The sequence below is a fragment of the Podarcis melisellensis genome, assembly GCF_964234715.1.
Source record: "Podarcis melisellensis genome assembly, chromosome: 5".
Lineage (NCBI taxonomy): Eukaryota > Metazoa > Chordata > Lepidosauria > Squamata > Lacertidae > Podarcis > Podarcis melisellensis.
The window spans coordinates 20,295,317-20,315,997 of NC_138537.1; the positions used below are offsets into that span (position 1 = coordinate 20,295,317).

Genomic DNA, 20,681 nt, shown 5'->3' on the forward strand with positions numbered 1-20,681 from the left:
TGTATAGAGCTTCTCCATCTTTGGCTGCAGAGAATATAATCAATCTGATTTCGATGCTGCCCATCTGGTGATGTCCATGTGTAGAGTCGTCTCTTGTGTTGTTGGAAAAGTGTGTTTGTGATGACCAGCTTGTTCTCTTGACAGAACTCTATTAGCCTTTGCCCTGCTTCGTTTTGATCTCCAAGGCCAAACTTGCCAGTTGTTCCTTTTATCTCTTGACTCCCTACTTTAGCATTCCAATCCCCTATAATGAGAAGAACATCCTTCTTTGGTGTCACTTCTATAAGGTCTTGTAAGTCTTCATAGAATTGGTCAATTTCAGTTTCTTTAGCACAAGTAGTTGGTGCATAAACTTGGATTACTGTGATGTTAAAAGGTTTGCCTTGGATTCGTATCGAGATCATTCTATCATTTTTGAGATTGCATCCCAGTACAGCTTTCGCCACTCTTTTGTTGACTATGAGGGCCACTCCATTTCTTTTACGGGTTTCTTGCCCACAGTAGTAGATATGATGGTCATCCGAACTGAATTCACCCATTCCCGTCCATTTTAGTTCACTGATGCCCAGGATGTCAATATTTATTCTTGCCATCTCATTTTTGACCACCTCCAACTTACCCAGGTTCATGGTTCTTACATTCCAGGTTCCTATGTAATATTTTTCTTTACAGCATTGGACTTTCCTTTCGCTTCCAGGCATATCCGCAACTGAGCGTCCTTTCGGCTTTGGCCCAGCCGCTTCATCAGCTCTGGATCTACTTGTACTTGCCCTCCGCTCTTCCCCAGTAGCATGTTGGACGCCTTCCGACCTGAGGGGCTCATCTTCCAGCGTCATATCTTTTATATGCCTGTTGTCTTTGTCCATGGAGTTTTCTTGGCAGGGATACTGGAGTGGCTTGCCGGTTCCTCCTCCAGGTGGATCACGTTTGGTCAAAACTCTCCACTATGACCTGTTCATCTTGGGTGCCCTGCTCGGCATAGTTCATAGCTTCTCTGAGTTCTTCAAGCCCCTTCGCCACGGCAAGGCAGTGATCCATGAAGGGGCCCTGTTCCTGTACATATTGCTAAACCATAGTTTGTTGGGAACTGGGCCAGTGGATTGGTGTTTGTTGATTTCAAGTCCCACCTTCAATAGAAGGGATAATAGTACAGATTGTACAGGGGTGAAGTGAGGATTACTGAGAGAATGGATGTGAATGCTATTTAATACACAACAGAAACCTGATATACATTGTCTGCTAATTTTAAATATGCTCTTCAGTAAAGCTTGTAGGCAGCTTACAACAGAGAAGACACACACACACACACACACACACACACACATGCATACAATATATCAACAATAAATAAAAACCAGCAAGGAGACACTTAAGAAAGCAGCACTTCAAATCATAAAATCTAGTGGAAGAAATAAAACAAAACCCAAGGATAGCTTGCAGGTGTGTGTGTGTGTGTTTTTGTGTGTGTATAAAATGTATGAGCAAATAAAAATTTGATGTGAGAATTACATCAGGTCATCATTCTTAGAGAGGGCATTCTACAAGAATTACTGCTACAATTTACTATGATTACATCTGATCTGATATTTTGGCTTATGGTTCACACTTTTACACACTGCACCACAATAGTTATCAGAAGCCTTTTGCACTGTGCCTTTGCGGAGTTGGAGATACACTGAAGGAATTGGAGAGACAGTTGGCCCTTGGCAGTGGAAACTGTAGAAAAACCAACATCTAAAACACAAAGCATTTAAGAAAACTGAACGGTAACATTTACTATCAAAAGCTGCCCCAAAGAATAATATAGCGTTCATCCCCCACATTCCCTCACTCCAGTTCAGCCAGTGAAAACTTGATTGGAAATTCGTCTTCACGATGCCCAGAGTAAATGTTAGCTTTATCTAAGGATGAAAGGCTCCTGTGAAATATTATGGGTGGACAATTGAAAAATGTAATAATCTTGCGTGGATGAGAATTTGAAGGACAAATACCCTGCAAAATTACCCTAAATATAGAGTCTCAGAATATCCAAACCCTTTTGTATGCAACCAGTAAAGCCACCCAAATTTCGTTCTCATGTCCGCTTGACTGTGCCAAGTGTTTTATGATGCATGAAACCATGCTACAAGTAATTTGCAGAGCTTGGAAAAATAGCGTGCAAATAGTGTTGCTGACTGACTGTCATTTGCAATTTATAAAAAATAATCTTATGAGACAAATAGGGTGCTGATCTTAGTTTGCTTAATACGGTTTACATGACATTAGCAGTGTTCTCTTGCTAAAACTGATTAAAAGCCTGGATTAAGATAACTGATGGCCATACAAAATGAGAGCCAAAGCAATGGGTGTGGCAATGGAAAGGAGCCCGCACGGTGGTGTGGGGTCAGAGGAGGGATGGGCTAAATTTCAAAAGCCCTTGGCAAGTGCCTCTGGCAAGAGTGATCTGTCTCACTCCCAGGAACCTGCTAAGTGGAGAGGGAGTGCCATAGTGGATCTGCAGAATTATCCATAGTTAAGATTTTGCAGGCACTTGACACCAATTGAGTTGTTCATGTCGAATGGATAGCTCCCACGAGTGAAAAGGGTAGTTGAATGCACAATCCAGAGGGACAAAACATTAGGAACAATTGTTTCCTAATCCTATCTATGCTGCCACCTTTTTGCTATTTCAGCCTGATATTTTAGACCACTACTCCCCATCAGCATGGCTGGATGGCGCCAGGCTGCTGAAGATTGCACTACAGTGGTACCTCGCGTTAAGTACTTAATTCGTTCCAGAGGTCCGTTCTTAACCTGAAACTGTTCTTAACCTGAAGCACCACTTTAGCTAATGGGGACTCCTGCTGCTACTGTGCCACCGCTGAACAATTTCTGTTCTCATCCTGAAGCAAAGTTCTTAACCCGAGGTACTATTTCTGGGTTAGTGGAGTCTGTAACCTGAAGCTTCTGTAACCCAAGGTACCACTGTATTTATTTGTTGGGAGCAAGCCAATGAGAATTATTTGCTGGTTTGTTATATATTGGTTACTGTTGCCTACAATGCGCCTACAACTGTTGTCCGCCTAATGACTCTGATATTTGATTGGCAACTTCTGAGGCAAGAGTACTTGTTAAGATGCATTTAGAATTCTGCTGCATGAACCAAATTGATAGGACGACAGGTAGAACCTGAAAATTAGCTTCAAAGCAACAATCTTGGACTTGGGTTATATAAAGCTTGTGTCTGTAATGAGTACATCAAAAACCATTTCAGTGCGACAAAAGGCTATTTAGATGACGAATTGGGATGTTTCCCAACTGAGTGAGGCCTGGCAACCACAGCACAAACAAACATGCAACTCCACAGGAGAGGAGCTGTTTATGGACTTTAAGGTTGCCTTTGAAATCAATTTGAAAAAAGAAAAAGAAAGAGATTGATTTCTAAGAGGCATCCAACTGTGTGAATTCATTGATGCTGGCTGGCGTTGTATGGCTAAATCTTTTCATGTCTTTTTGAAAATATAATTCACCTTTCCACTGAATGACACACACAGGAAACATTATGCATTTAGGCTTTCAACTTTTACATTTTAAAATGTTAACTAGTTCCACATCCCCCAAGAACACATTGCCAGTTGCTGGAAACCACAGGAGCAGAGTGTGTGTTTGGGTCTTGTTTGTAAATTTCCCACAGGCATCTGGCTGGCCACTGTGAGAACAGGATGCTAGACTAGATTGATGAGTTTCCTAATCCAGCAGATTTTTCTTATATTCTTATTCAGCTACACACTACAGAAGCTTTTCTGCGACCCAGTGGCATGTGTTTATATTCCTGGACAAATTTGAGCTTGGGAATGCAAAATTTATCCCCAGTTAGCAATAAATCAATTTCTTAATTCCCACTTTCAGCAGACGTGGGGTTGAATTAAGAGTAAATTAGTTGAATCAATGGGACAAGTCTCTGACAAGTTGTCATCTTTACACAGCTTAGTTCTGCACTGGAGACAATACAATTCAGTGGGTGAGAGCTGATGAAGAAAGTCAGAAGGAGCCTTCTGTACTTTTCCCACTCTCAAAGATTGTGAAGCATCCCAAAATACTTCTGCAGCTTCCTGCTCATCTTGGAAGAAAACATTGCTGCCCTTTGAACAACACAATTACCCACTAAAAGCTAGAAATTTGTTTACTTCCCCCATGGTTCTAGCATAATTAGACAAAATTAAACAAAATTTTAAGGATGCAAGCGAGAAAACAGCAGAATAGACAAAGCTGAAGGCAAAGTTAATTGCTTGATCTGTTTATGCAGATCTAATTCAGAACATCAATTGAACCTTAGCACTCTCTGTTTATTTCCTTTGAGGGTTATTTATTAGCACACTGCAGATGATTTTAATGATCAATACAACATTGGATTGCCAATCCACACTATGGGTGCCTTTCTACTCTATAAGGTAAGCACTACTTGGTATGACAGCTAGAGATTGGAGGGAGAAGATCAGCTAAGCTCTGATCACAACAAGAAGTAGAAACTGGTCACTTCCTGTTAAGTTAGCGCAATGCCCCCTCCCATTTTCAGGTCCTGGAAAGAAGCCAAAGCAACTACATGGGACTTTTGTAGGATTCCCAAGAGGCTGGCCTGTGATAAGGCAAGCCTGACAAGTACAGCTGAGATTTATTCTTTGTACCAAGCACCCCTCCAACTTTTATTTTGATGTTTCTTATGGTAATCTGATGTTCACTCAAAAAATAAGTTCAGCTTTATTTTTATTGGAGTACTCAAGACAGCTTCTCCCTTGCTGGATAAATTTTCTTCTCACTGTTTTTATTTTGGTTGCTTTTCAGAATTGCAATGCTTCTGTCCCGTTCCAATATGCTCCTACCTATAGCTCTGCTCTGTTAGATGAAGGGGCCACCTAATCCAGCAGTCGGTTTCTCATAGTGGTGAATCTGAAGCCTCCAGGAAGTCTAAAAGCAGAACATGAGGTCAATAGCCTACTCCTCTTGTTGCTTCCTAGCAACTGGTACTCAGTCACATGCATGCTGCCACTGAGCCTGTAAATTGCATAATAAAGCCATCATGATTAGTAGCCATTGAACACACATAACTGTATTTAAAAGTTGTAATATGTTTATTTTATTGCTACCACAAATGTATGCAACTCCTGATGTACATACAGGAAAAGAAGTGTCATATGGACACTCTCTAATATTTTATTAGGAATTTTAGTGTTTTTAGAGAGGCATGTGATTATAAATAAAATGAGTACATTTTCATACAGCTTAATCAAAGTGTAAAACTCATCAGTGTTATGGGTTGCTCTGCATACAGAACAGCAAGTGCAATTAAAACATTGCATTAGCTCAACAATTATGAATTTGGGCAATAAGCAAGCACAGAAAAAGGACCCTAGAGATACATAGCTGGGTCCAGAATTGCCTTTTTATTCAAGATGAGCTTTATTACCATGGGACCTGTATGAACGGCAGCAAAGCTATCACAGTCAGGCTAATTACTATAACAAGGCCTGCCTTATTTAAAATTAAATTTAAAAATGGGTGCCGCAATCTAGCCTTGCTGCATTTTCTGTCCTCGAGTGGTTTTATAAGGAATTGTTAATTCCAAACATTCCACATTTGAAAAGCCAGAAGGGAAAATGACAAAAGTATTAAAACTTACAGGTAATGTTTGCTGATTTTCAGAAAATTGTTTTTTTAAAATAAAATCAAGTATCCAACTAAGGTGTATTTTGAGTAGATAGACCCACTGAAATTTAATGGGCGTATTCTGAGTAAAGTTGCCTACAACCCTCACATTTTAGCTAAAGAAGACTTTGAGTCATATTTAGATGTTGGCACAGAATATTATTAATATTTGGGTTCTGTGTCTGAAGCTGAGATATAGTGACTTCCCTGAGGACATCCAGAGTTAGCACCACATCCTTCCTTGTTCATTGCTGATATTTTGCAAGACTTATTCTTCAAGCGTGTTCCATCAATATGTGAATGTTACAGAGTAATCAGTCAGCACATGGCTTATTATCCAAATATCCACAGCCCAAGTATATAATCAGAATGTATCATTATTGTTTCCTATTTTGGATGGGGGAAAGTGTGGGGGAGCCTGTAACGTAGCATGAGAGCAGAGCTATCTGAAACAGCTGATGATATTAGCATTGAGTTATGGAAAGTATGAAACCAGAAATCTGGAGATAAATCCTTTTCTAAAAGATGATGCATGAGGGCTGAACACAATTTCTGAATAATGTATTGTTACTTGCCATGTAATCCATAGTTATCATTCCCAAGGTTTAGCATTAAATTCACAATATTCAGCAGGCAACCTGAATGGTATAGCCGTCAAAAGGCAACCGTAACTATAAAGTAAACATACAGAGAAGCATAGTATAATCTGCTTTGAAGTATTAATAAGACCTCCCAAAGGATACATTTTCCTGTCGCAGAAAATCACTATGATCAGCACCCATACCTTATAGTGATTGTAGGATTATTTTACTCTGTTTTTCCTTGCTTCCTGCAGCGCAACTTATTGTGTGAATCATAGATTTCTCAATAAACACCAGATGAAAATAAAGTGGTTAGTGTTTTGTTTCATGTATCTCATGCAGTATATGTAATTTTCTACCGTTACTGCATAAAAGTGAAACAAATTCCTTAGTGAAGTCTCCTAAAAGCCCATAGTTAGGTATTTTACTGTTGTACAGCTATTGCACGAGAAACCATCTTAGTTATTTCTACCAAGGATGTGAATCAGTGGTGGAGGGGATGTTTTGCACACAAAGCATCTCAGGTCCATCATTTGGCCTCTCCCGTTAAAAGGATCAAAAAGAGCAGGGCTATGGAAAATGCTTGCTTGAGACATTTGGAGGATTCCTACCCATCAGAATAGATGGGCTAGATCAGGAGCCGGGAATATTTGGCTAGACTATAACTGCCACCATCTTTGTCCATTGGACATGCTGGTGAAGGACATGCTTTATGACCTCCTTATCTGATGAGATCCTTGGAGCAATAGAGATGCTTGAAAGAGTCAAAATGACAGCAGGAAAAATCCCTTTATTTTGTCATGACAAAATTCGTACAAACACGCGTTTGCCCGATGTCTGCCCCTGAATTCTGAGTTACAGATAGGTAGCCGTGTTGGTCTGCCATAGTCAAAACAAAAAAAATTCCTTCCAGTAGCACCTTAAAGACCAACTAAGTTAGTTCTTGGTATGAGCTTTCGTGTGCATGCACACTTCTTCAGATACCTGAAGATATCTGAAGAAGTGTGCATGCACACGAAAGCTCATACCAAGAACTAACTTAGTTGGTCTTTAAGGTGCTACTGGAAGGAATTTTTTTTTGTCCTGAATTCTGAGCGAGCCAGCTTTTTATACATTTGCAGAATACAATACCACCTGATTTCTTGTAAACCACCTGATTTCTGGGAAATCGAAAGTTATAGTAAGTTCCTATTACCATGTAAGGTCTTGGTTTCCCTCCTTCCTGCAATCTCCCTCCTCCCTGCCATCTCCCACATCACCACAGCCATGTGCATTCCTGAGTTTGCTTATCTCTTTACAACCTTCAATAATAAACATTTGAGCCTGTTCCATCAATGCCAGCCTGCATCCAGGACCCTTGACAGGCTGCTAGGAGTTGAAAACATCTGGAGAGCCACAGGTACTAGCAGTCAGCAGGGCAGCAGAATATACATGAACTGGCATTGCTGCGGCTTCCCAGCAAAGGAAGCTGGTAGCAAGGTTGGGGTGGTGCAAATGCACCAGCAGAGTTGACCCAGTGGTCCTGCCAATGTGTTTGCACTGCATCATCCTCCCTGCTAGCTCACCGCCTCCGCACCCACCCCACAGTTAGTATGGCAGCTTTATATGTCCCCCCCCCCCACAAATCTATTTCCTCTCTCACATTTGTTGCTCTGTGTCTGAATAAGCTGTTGTCATTCTCTATGCACGTAAACAGTCAATGTGGGCCAACTATAGATCAGCCTCTCAGCCAATACCTGCTGCTTTCCCCATGCTGCCTTTATGGTTTTGCTGACTTTTTCCACTCCATACTTACTCTGTTTTGACCTTTGTAATGCCCTGATATTTGTATATTGATGGTGAGTATAAAAATCTGGCAGCTAAGTGGATGGATAATAGTTGTTCGCAAAGTTGCTCAGAGTTTCTAGGACTTCAGGGTGAGAAGACAAAAGGAGGCTGTAAAAAAAAAGAGAGAGTTTGCCTGCCTCTAATCCTTCAGCAACACACTTATTGGCCCAGCTGGTGCTATTAATATAAAAAGTACCTCTTGCAGAAGCCCACAATTACAAGATTTATGTCATAGTAATGACTGGCTGTTTATCACCTACCTCTCTGCTGCTCAGCAATGTAGCTAAAGTATATTAGTTGTCTTTCAGCAAATGTTTGAACTGACCTGAAGCATGTACTCATTTTACAATACCCATTTCAGAGGACAAGTTAACACTATGTCAATAATTACTTCAACCACAAGTCTTGTATGCACATGCCATTTTAAGCACCTTATTCATGTCTGCAGGAATGCACCACTTTGAAAAATGAAACACCAAAGACTAAATGAAAGGCCACTTAAAGCATCTCATTAAGAAGAAGTTTGGTTCAGCTGGAACTCTGTACATGTCCTGGAATTATGTGTTTATTTTAGCTTTGCTCTGAGCAATGAGCATGTACAAGTTTGGGCTCCTCATCTGCACTCATCCTTAGTGACTTGACCTCCTTTCCATTTCTTATACATGCCACTTGAATGCCAGATTCTTTGTCCAAAGTCCTTCCTGTTCTTGCTAGTAACCAGGAAAGTTGCCATTTTATTTTTTAAAAAAAAAATGAAGGAAGAGAAAACCAAACAGTCTATCGCAAAATGTTAAAATCCTGTTTTGGAAGGGTCAATACTATCATGTGTGTTGCGTCACATGAGATCCCAGCTGGAGAATGGAGGATATGATTAGGAAGTTTTGTGAAGATGTCAACGAAATAAATATTATTAAGGAGTAGAAGTTATGCTAATTTCACCAAAACAAAAATGTTTAAGTGAGGTCTTTTGTGAGCTAAAAGAGCAATCAACCATAGATAACTTCTATTTCATCTGCCAGCAACCTTTGTGTGTGGCATTGAGAGAAAGAGTTTGAGTGTAAAATCTCACACATTTGGATTTCAATGAGGTAATTGGAGGCCTAATTGGGCTAGCAATTACAAATGCTTTGCCTCTGAACAGTTGGCTGAACTTAAAAGCTGCGTTTTAAGTAGGAAATTGAACATAGCATTAAACATACTTTAATTTGCCACATGCTTTGAAATATACAGGTTGAAACATGCAATAAATATCTATTTTGCTTTATAACAATGGTTAATAGCCTTTGGAGGTTTGGAACACCTCCTTTTAGATGTCTGGATGATATATAAAACCTCTTCCCCCTTCTGTCTTGACAATAGTAATCCTGATTGCTTATGATAGACAGGTGTCATGCTTTCATCTCTATGTCCTATTTTTTCATTTATGGCTGTGATTATGGATGGCCAAGCCCATCTAATTCAGAGCCTCATTTTTCCAATCTTGGTTCTCCACATTTCCATATCAGTTTTTAGAAAAGTCCTCATGAAAGCTCATCAGAATCATTTCTCTTAATACTGTATATACACTTGTATGCAATTTCCCTTAATATGCATCTTTTTGCAAAGCAATTTCCGCTAATATATCTTTGTATGTTCTTTTTACTAATATGAGCATTTCAGTGCATACTTTGTCCTAGTATATGCATGTCTGTGCACATTACTTAGTTGGAAAGCTGCATTACAAAATTCAGAGAAGTGCAAATTTTGAAGGCCGACTGAGTTTTGGTTCATGTAGTAGTGTTTCAGAAATTGAAAATTAGTTAGAGTTGCCTTTAGATGCAAAGAGAATCATATTTTTCCCCCATCCCTAGATACCATGAGCATTTTCCTCTAATCTGCTCTAGCCATTACCCTTCCCACTCCTTTGGAAAGCCAAGGTGCCCTCTTTACATAACTCTTGCAGGAAACACTGATTTTTGGCTGGACCTGTAAAATGGGTACAAGTAAGGGGATTTTATTGTTTCTCTGCGGGTTTTGCTTTGCAGAGAATTAGCTGCCAGTTCAAAACTTCAGACAATTTGATTTCTTAGTAGATAGGCAGCGTACCGCCTCTCTCTGTTGTCATGTTTGCATTTCCTGACTGCAATCATTTCCAGCTGCAAGATGCCAACATTACACCTCTTACCAATATTGTCTGCGTTGAAAAGAAGCTTTAAAAATATTGCATGCTTTAATGATCCACTTCTGGTAGTGAGGACCGTGAGGTGGCTGAAACCAATCCTTTGCCATGCTGGCGATGATTAACATACAAAGGCCTGCTCCAGATGTGAGACCTTCCTGGAAAAATTATTACCCTGTGAGGCTTCCTTCAGCTCAGGTCTCCTATACATTAGTGGGTTTACCAGAGACAGTAGTGCTTTGGCAGGCAGCTGCACTGTCATGCTCTACCAATGGCAAGACCCACAATGTGCCATTCCCACAATGCCCTGCCACAGCATGGCTTCAGGGTATTGCAGGAATGTTAAAATGGTGGCTTCCTAACCACCCAACCCTGCCACTTGGTAGATTCAGTGGGGAAGGCAGGCGGGTGGGTGCTCCAAAATATATGTGAGCTCATGACTAGTTCACACACAGACACACACTCACAGGGCAAAAACCATTAAGCCACATTGCTGGAAGTTGTTTTGCCTATCAAGCTTTAACTTGCAAGAGAAATTGAGTTGGGGGGGATGACGATTGACTTTGCAATTTTAAAAAGCAGAAAAATAAAGCTCTAACGTGAATTGGTCAATGTATAAAATGCTTGCCACTGCAACGGTCCAGCAGAATAAAAAACCTCAACCCATAGGCCCAACCCCCATGTTCTCAGCTCAGCCAGAGATGTGTCAGTACACCTCCCGCATCCCAGCTGAGCATAAGCCCTGAAAAGGGAGAGGGGTGTTCTGGAGACATAGGAGCCAACTCCTAGGGGGCTGAGTTCCCTTTGCCCCCAGTAACATATTTGAGGGGTCTGCCCCTCTCCCAAAGTAGATGGGTGCTGCCTTTCAAATGGTGTGCATGGGGCACATCCTGTGATCAATTATGCAGGACAGGGCTTGCTTTTCTGGGGATGTGGTTGGGGTGGGACCAGAGAGAGGGGACTTAGGCTGGATCCTAAGCCTCTTCAACTCAGTCATGTCACCTGTCTACCCAGCTTTTGATAAGCCAGCAAAAAAAGTAGTGTAACTCAAAACACTATTTTAAATGTTAGTTTTCCCCTCTACCAAGCCAAGGCAGCCCTGCTTCTAAGTGGAGTTTGAATCTAGCATACTTTATACCAGCTTAACTTATGCTAGGCTTGTTGTTGTTTTTGCCAGCTTCCCTCAATGTTCCGAGATGAACTATAAATGATTGTTATATATTTGCCCCCCTTTTTAAAAAAGTTTAAAGTGAAAGCCTTCTCTTCCTTCTCAGTGAGGAAGTAGACGTTTAAAAAGCCAAGAATATCTGATTAATAGGAGTCCTCAATAGTAAAACTGTAAAAAAAGGAATATGCATTTAATTAACTTCTTAACACTGTATTCTATCATACAATATAAGAAATTCCTGAGCCATATCCTCCAATGCTGGTAATTAAATCACTGAGCTCTAATACGGGCAATACAGGGAGGAGTTCATTATAAAATTTCCCTGTGCAAGCCCCACTGAAATTTCCACCCTTTGCTAACAGTAAAATTGGAGGGAGGTTACTTCCAGCCGGGTCTGTGATGGAAATAAAGGATTAAAACCTGCTACCTTGCACCAATGCTTTCTTCTTTCTTTCTTTTGGCAGCTTTTGAGTTGGATCCAAAGTTTGAATCAGAGGGTTGAGTTTGAGAGGGGGGCAGGGCCCAGGAGGGGCCATAATTCCTGTGCCCTTTCTCCCCTTTCCCCAGCTGTGAACAGTGGCTTAGGAAGGGGAGTGTGGTGGGTGTGGTGCACCCCAGGTGTCATCCCGGAAGGGGGTGACAAAATGGCTATGGGCTATGTGACGCGGTGGCTCGAGCACCTGCAGGCTCCACACTGCCCAAAACGGCAGTGTGGGGCTTGCATCTGCTCGCTGCCACTCCCTCAGCCACCCCACAGCTGGGGGGGGGCATGGCGAGGCTTGATGCTGTGTGAGCTGCCCCAGCTCGCCCCACCCAATTGTTTGCTTCTGGGCGGAAGGCGCAAGCGGCGCTCTGGGTCCCTCAGCTACACCGCTGCATGGGGGAGAGGAACCAGCTACAGATTGCCAACAACAGGAGCAAAGCATAGCAAACAGCTCTGCTACCAACTACCCCTCTAAGAAGGCTTCAGCTGGGCAATGTGGAATGGGCAGTCAAGCAGAGGGGTGCTGTGGTCCCGGGTTCAATTTTAAGAGGGTGTGCAAACAGGCCGCCCCCACAGCAGGCTGCTTCATTGGAGACTGACTCTGCTCCAGCAGGAGCTGTGCTTCGGCTGCGGCGCTTGTGCCTGGCGCAGCTCTGTGGGACCTGGATCAGGCCTGACCCGAGGAAGGAGAGCAGGTGAATGGGTGGCAGCACTGCTGCCCACCCTCTTCAGCCCCTGCAGCAGCTCTGCCACCAAGTCACTCTGACCTGGCGGTAGAGAGTGGGAGAGTCGGCGGCAATACTGCTGCCCACCCTCCTTGGCTGTGAGGCACCTTCTGCCTGGCTGCAGCAGCTCTGCTGCCAGGTCAGACCAGAGCAGGAGGAGAGTGGGCAACAACTTCCCTGCCCCTCTCCTAACCCGTGGAGGGCACCCTTTGCTCCCTGCCCCACTGGGGGTATGCCCTGCGTGCCCGCCCTGGGCAGTGCAGGCATACGCTCCACTGCTGGCTGTGAACAGCTCCCTCCTTGCTTAATTTTCTTCGCACAGCGCATACTTAAACTGTGGGATTTGCTCATACAAGATGTGGAGATGGCCATCAGATTAGATAAATTCAGGGAGGATAAGGTTATCAGTGACTACAAGCCACAATGGCTATGTTATACTGTCAGTGTTAACATGCCTCAGAGTATCTGCTGCCGGAATCACAAGAGGGATACAGTGGTACCTCGGGTTAAGTACTTAATTCGTTTCGGAGGTCCGTTCTTTTTTTTAAAAAAAAAATATTTATTAAAGTTTTTTAAATAACTTTAACTTTAATAACTTTTAATAACAATAAACAATATTACTTTGTTTAACAAAATTTCGTATCCTCCTTGAACTTCCTCACGCCTCCCACTCCCATTTGCATCATTAATAAATTTTGTCCAGCAAATTATCATCTTATTTCCAAATTTTAAAACCGCTTATTTAATTACAATAAAATTGTTCTCCTGCAAATTTATTTTTCTTAATCTCTCTTGTCATCAGTTCCTGATCTATTTTAGTGATGGCCAATTATTTATAACTAAGCATCTTTTTTAACATTCCAATAATTCATAATATTTTTGTAAATAAATCTTAAATTTCTTCCAATCTTCTTCCATCCTTTCTTCTCCCAGATCTCGGATTCTGCCAGTCATCTCCGCTAGTTGCATATAGTCCATCAGTTGCATCTGCCATTCTTCCAGTGTGGGTAGATCTTGAGTTTTCCAGTTCTTAGCGAGCAATATCCTTGCTGCTGTTGTCGCATACATAAAGAATGTTCTATCTTTCTTTAGCACCTTCTGGTTGACAATGCCCAGAAGGAAGGCCTCTGGTTTCTTAGTAAAGGTATACTTAAATACCTTTTTCAACTCATTATATATCATTTCCCAGAAGGCCTTCACTTTAGGGCAGGTCCACCAGAGGTGGTAGAATGTTCCTTCATTTTCCTTACATTTCCAGCATTTGTTATCTGACGAATGGTATATTTTAGCAAGTTTAACTGGGGTCATGTACCATCTGTATATCATTTTCATTACATTTTCTTTCAAAGCATTACATGCGGTAAAGTTCAGCCCAGTGGTCCACAACCTTTCCCAGTCCTCAAACATAATATTATGCCCAATATCCTGTGCCCATTTTATCATAGCGGACTTAACCATTTCGTCTTGTGTATTCCACTTCAACAGCAAGTTATACATTCTTGAAAGTACCTTAGTCTTAGGTTCTAACAGTTCTGTTTCCAACTTCGATTTCTCCACCTGGAATCCTAACTTTTTGTCACTTTTAAAAGTTTCCTTAATCTGAGCGTAGTGTAACCAGTCTCGCACTTTATCCTTCATTTTCTCCATATTCTGCAGTTTCCAATTATCTCCGTCTTTTTCTAACAGTTCCCAATATTTTGGCCAGTAGGCTTCCATACTGGTTCCTTTTCGGGCCTTAGCTTCCAAAGGTGAGAGCCACCTTGGAGTTTTATTTTCCAATAAGTCTTTATATTTAGTCCAGACATTAAACACTGCTTTTCTGACAATATGGTTCTTAAAGGCCTTATTGATCTTAACTTTATCGTACCACAAATATGCATGCCAACCAAAAGCATTGTTGTAACCTTCGAGATCTAGCACATCAGTGTCCTCGAGAAGTAGCCAATCCTTTAGCCAGCAGAAAGCTGCGGCTTCATAATACAACCTTAAGTCTGGCAGGGCAAAGCCCCCTCTTTCCTTTGCATCTGTTAATATCTTAAACTTGATTCTGGGCTTTTTGCCCTGCCAGACAAATTTGGAAATATCTCTCTGCCACCTCCGGAAACACTCTGTTTTGTCCACAATTTGCAATGTTTGAAACAAAAACAACATCTTTGGCAGCACATTCATCTTAATTGCAGCAATTCGGCCTAACAAAGAAAGCTTCAGCTTTGCCCAACTTTCCAAGTCTCTCTTAATTTCCGACCAACATTTTTCATAATTATCTTTAAATAGACTCAGATTTTTGGCTGTTATATTAACCCCTAGGTATTTTACCCTTTTCACTAGTGATAATTCTGTTTCTCTCTGAAACCGTTCTGACTCTGTATCTGTCAAGTTTTTCCCTAACACCTTCGTTTTTTGTTTGTTTAGCTTAAATCCTGCCACCTGACCAAAATCATGTATCAGTTGTAATACTCTTTTCGTACTAGATTCTGGCTCCTGCAATGTCAATACTAGGTCATCTGCAAAAGCTTTTAGTTTATATTGTTTCGCTCCGACCTGGATCCCCTGCACCAGCCGGTCCCCTCTAATCAAATTCAGGAGCACCTCCAGAACTGAGATAAATAACAGAGGGGAAATCGGGCAGCCTTGTCGTGTTCCTTTTTCAATTTTAAATTCTTCTGTTACCACATTGTTAACTATCAATTTAGCTTTTTGTTCTGAATATATTGCATCAATCCCATTTTCAAAACCCCATCCCACTCCCAGTTTCGGAGGTCCGTTCTTAACCTGAAACTGTTCTTAACCTGAAGCACCACTTCAGCTAATGGGGCCTCCTGCTGCCGCCGCGCCGCCAGAGCACGATTTCTGTTCTCATTCTGAGGCAAAGTTCTTAACCTGAATAACTATTTCTGGTGACAGATAGGTAGCCGTGTTGGTCTGCCATAGTCAAAACAAAAAAAATTCCTTCCAGTAGCACCTTAAAGACCAACTAAGTCAGTTCTTGGTATGAGCTTTCGTGTGCATGCACACTTTGAAGAAGTGTGCATGCACACGAAAGCTCATACCAAGAACTGACTTAGTTGGTCTTTAAGGTGCTACTGGAAGGAATTTTTTTTGTTTTAACTATTTCTGGGTTAGTGGAGTCTGTAACCTGAAGCGTATGTAACCTGACGCGTATGTAACCTGAGGTTCCACTGTATCGCCTCATGACCTGTTTGTGGGCTTTCCCCTGGCATTTGGCTAGTCACTGTGAGAACGGGTTGAGCATATGGCTTGATCCAGCCAGGGTTCTACTTATGTCTTTATGTACTCACTAATTCTCTCTCCTTTCACTGTTGCTGGGCTGCTATGGGCTGGCCAGGCAACCCAGCAGGCAGCAGTGGTAGCAATAAGGTGGGATCTGCTACTCCAGTGGCACCGCAAGGGGCGGGAAGCGGCTGATTTAATTCCCCCACATTAATACCCTCCAACATGCTGATGCTGAAAACTGGGACCCGCAACTTCCCAGCCGCACTCCAGTGTGAGTCATGGGACCCATGAGAGATCACAGAGCCCCAAAATGCACATTTTGGGGGGCTCCGTGATCTTGTGCTCTCAGCACAGTGCCCCCAAAAGGGACCTCCCAATTTTATTAGGACGGTTGATGGGTGTGCATGTTTGGCTTTGATATAGCATACCCCAGGTGACCAAAGAGAGAGATGCTATATAGGGGTAGGGACGCAGTTTTGTGCAGGAATTGAGATGGTAGGTCACTGCAATCCAGCACACCTCTCAATAGCAAAAAAAAAAAAAAAAAAAAAATCTAAACATAAAATAGAAAAAAAGTAGTTTTGCCATGATTTCACAATCCTGTGACTTCCATGCAAGGTAATGCTTACAGCTGTTTTATTTGATTTAAAAGGGGAAATTAGAAATGAATATGAAAATTAACAGTAAAATCAATAAAGAACCCGACTGTGATAATCTGATAGTGCTTCCCCCATCTGCTAGAAGGTTTGCAGGCATTTGGGATGGACAGATGTTTCAGTTAAAATATGCAGCAGCCCCCTGTCTAAAATCAGCAGTTTTATTTTCAATAACCTTATTTGTTTAAATTATGGGTTTATAATGTGTTCGCATTCCTGCATGGCATAAGGGAGACAACAATTCCCTTCCAAACAGAAATGATATTTCCTTCCCTTTATGCCCAATGTTCAGAGGTGAGTGCAGGTGTTTATGTAGCCATAATGGCACCACCCAGGCACAAAGGGGGCAGGAGTGGCTGCAATTTCCCCCACAGTGTTCCTGGAGCAATACTGCTACTACTACTACTACTGCTGCTGCTGCTGCTGCTGCTGCTGCTACTGCTACTGCTACTGCTACTGCTGCTGCTGCTGCTACTATTACTACTACTTCATCATTTGATCACCTTCCACACACATATCAAGGCGGTGTACAAAAGGCAAATAAAACCATTTTTAAAAAATCATTGAAAACAACACAGAAAATAACAGCAGAAAATATTTAGAAGCAATACGAAGTAGGCTCCCCATGTCACAGATGCAGTCATCCAATTGGGAAAGCTTGTGGGAACAAAAATGTTCTCAATAGCTTCCAGAAAGTACAGGTAGTAGGCACTTGCCGTATCTTAACTGGGATGCTGTTCCACAGAACAGGGGAAGCCCTGCTCCAAGTTACTGTGGGGTGAGGTTACTGTAGAGAACTTTGGAATTTGGCGAAGAAGCAGTGACCTGCTGGGCGTATAAGGGATACACAGCATCAGTCTGAGAGGGGCGTTGTGAAGAGTTTGCTAAAAGCAGCCACAGGCAGGTAGTGAGAAGAGGATCTCTGCTGCTGCTCTTTGCCACAGTGGCACAAGTTGGGGGGGGGGCGGAATGGCTGTCACTGATGCCACAATGCCATTACACACACACCCTGAACCTTTTGAGGAATGTTGTCCCACTTCCCCCAAACAAAATCTGCTCCACCAGTTTTCCAGCCAAAATTCAGGGATGGACTTTGGTAATCTTTAGTAAAATGGTCCTCTGTGCGAGACCAAAAGATGGGTGCCACCACACGGATCTTCTCAATTATGAATCATCTAAATTTTGCACCCTCTTTGTTCAGCACTGCAAACGTTCTCCAGTGAAGAAGAAGAAGAAGAAGAAGAAGAAGAAGAAGAAGAAGAAGAAGAAGAAGAAGAAGAAGAAGAAGAAGAAGAAGAAGAAGAAAAGTGACACAAAAGTGGCCTGGGGCATTTTAGTTCTTGAGGCAAAAAATTCCAAATGATTTCTCCCAAGATTATATAAATGTCAATCTGTTGACAATACCCAATAATGGTTCACCCAGCCAGGGCAAGGTAGGTCCTACCATTAGACACAGTGAGACAGCTGTGTTAAGAGGATGGCTCTGAACCAGGGCCATCCCAACGCGTTTTGCTTCCCGAGACCAAGATGGAATCTACACACATATAAAAAATGCTGGGAAAATGCTTTTTTAAAAAACATTTTGAAAAAATACATTGAATCTTGCATAGCTCACTTTCGCCATCTAGCGTCACATTTGTATAGTGCACTTTACAACACATTTAAAAAGTTTTATTTGCAGCAGTGTAGATGAGTTCTAGGGATGCGGGTGGCGCTGTGGGTTAAAGCCTCAGCGCCTAGGGCTTGCCGATTGAAAGGTCGGCGGTTCGAATCCCCGCGGCGGGGTGCGCTCCCGCTGCTCTGTCCCAGCGCCTGCCAACCTAGCAGTTCGAAAGCACCCCTAAGTGCAAGTAGATAAATAGGGACCGCTTACCAGCGGGAAGGTAAACAGCGTTTCCGTGTGCAGCTCTGGCTCGCCAGAACAGCGATGTCACACTGGCCACGTGACCCGGAAGTGTCTTCGGACAGCGCTGGCCCCTGGCCTCTTGAGTGAGATGGGCGCACAACCCCAGAGTCTGGCAAGACTGGCCCGTACGGGCAGGGGTACCTTTACCTTTACCTTTAGATGAGTTCTAAGGGACGCGGGTGGCGCTGTGGGTTAAACCACAGAGCCTAGGACTTGCCGATCAGAAGGTCAGCTGTTCAAATCCCTGTGACGGGGTGAGCTCCCGTTGTTCGGACCCTGCTCCTGCCAACCTAGCAGTTTGAAAGCACATCAAAGTGCAAGTAGATAAATAGGTACTGTTCCGGCGGGAAGGTAAATGGCGTTTCCGTGCGCTGCTCTGGTTCGCCAGAAGTGGCTTAGTCATGTTGGCCACATGACCCGGAAGCTGTACGCTGGCTCCCTCGGCCAATAAAGCGAGATGAGCGCCGCAACCCCAGAGTCGGCCACAACTGGACCTAATGGTCAGGGGTCCCTTTACCTAGATGAGTTCTAAGGATCAGATGCTGCCCTCCCAACACCCCCATTCAGGATAAGGAAGCTGACAAGGGTGGCAATTAAATCTTTCTTCAACATGGGCTTCAACATCGCCGTCACCACATCTGAGGGAGACAGGCATGCTTAGGGGGTTTAAGGGAACCTGCACAGAAGGTGCAAATCTCCCCTCCCATACCTCCTTGCTGCTACCTGCCCCATTGCCATCAAAATCTAATGGTGTAGGTCTTTTTTTAAAAAGAAACAACCACACATTTTGGGAGGATATATAGAGCAATAAGAGAGCTCTCTAGCAAAATGCAAGCAAAACAACCGGCAAATTAAAATGGCCGTAAAAATAATTAAAATGTAATAAAAACTAACAACAGCAACGTTCTCAAATTTCCCCAAAGGCTCATCATAATAAAAATGCAGGATTTTTTTTTAAAAAAGAATCCATTTTCAAAACTTTAATAGCGTATCTGCTGGCTGGGCATATATGGTTAGGTAGAAAAGGGAAAATAATGTCCCACAGACAGCAACTACTATTTTCCCATTGGGAATAGCCACCTCAGCAACTGGTAAAAAAAATGGCTCTGGTATAATAATAATAATAATAATAATAATAATAATTTATTATTTGTACCCCGCCCATCTGGCTGGGTTTCCCCAGCCACTCTGGGCGGCTTCCAACAGAAATGAAAAATACACTAAAATGTCACATATTAAAAACTTCCCTGAACAGGGCTGCCTTCAGATGTCTTCTGAATGTCAGGTAGTTGTCCATCGCCTTGACATCCAGTGGGAGGGCATTCCACAGGGCGGGCGCCACCACCGAGAAGGCCCTCTGCCTGGTTCCCTGCAACTTGGCCTCTCGCAGGGAGGGAACCGCCAGAAGGCCCTCGGAGCTGGACCTCAGTGTCCGGGCAGAACGATGGGGGAGGAAACGCTCCTTCAGATATACTGGACCGAGGCCATTTAGGGCTTTAAAGGTCAGCACCAACACTTTGAATGGTAGGGAGAGATCCACATGTTCATATTTTTTTTTTCTGCTGCAGCAAACCCTAGTAAATCTGACCCCAGCAAACAGTTTTTAAAAGACTTTTTATAGAGTTTTACGGGTACCTGCTAAAACCCCTTCTGTGCCAACACCCCTCCTCACTGCCAGGTGTAATCAAGTCCAATGAGGAATGGTTGAAAGAGCTGGGCATGTTTACTCTGGAGAAGACAACATTATCGGAAAGAGATGGTTGTGGTTTCCATGATGCTGCTGGAAACACTGAGCACAGGTCTGAGGTGAGGGCAGCTCCCCATGACACCGGCACAGTGGCTGGCAGACATCTTAACTTGCTTCTTTTTTACTTTCTAGACAGAGTGCTGCAATCAGACTGGCGTTTCAGACCGTTTCACCTACTGCACCCACCTCTTGCTTGTGGGATTTCCACAGGCATCTGGTTGGCCACTGTGACAAAAAGTATACATTTCCTACATAGGAGGTACAAAGCTTTGAAAATGCTAAAGCTGTCCAATATTAGAAGCGACGGCAAAGGCAATTAAGCTGTCAGTTTTGGTTTTTCTCAGCTTTACATTTTGCTAATTGACACTTAAGTTTTCTACAACAATTTGCAATTTCTAAAAATAATAAGATCCTGGTGAAAATTCATCAGGAATTTAATGTGAATTTCTTCTATTAAACGTATTTTTATATGCAGTTTTGACTAATGTGTATGTGTATATTTGCAGTAAAATG

At 42.6% G+C, this 20,681-nt stretch overlaps 1 protein-coding gene across 2 annotated transcripts in view; it reads right to left on the reverse strand.

Moving 5' to 3' along the window:
* Nucleotides 1-20,681, reverse strand: part of LOC309369777 (schwannomin-interacting protein 1) — a 368,814-nt gene that overhangs the window by 204,893 nt on the left and 143,240 nt on the right. The window lies entirely within an intron of this gene.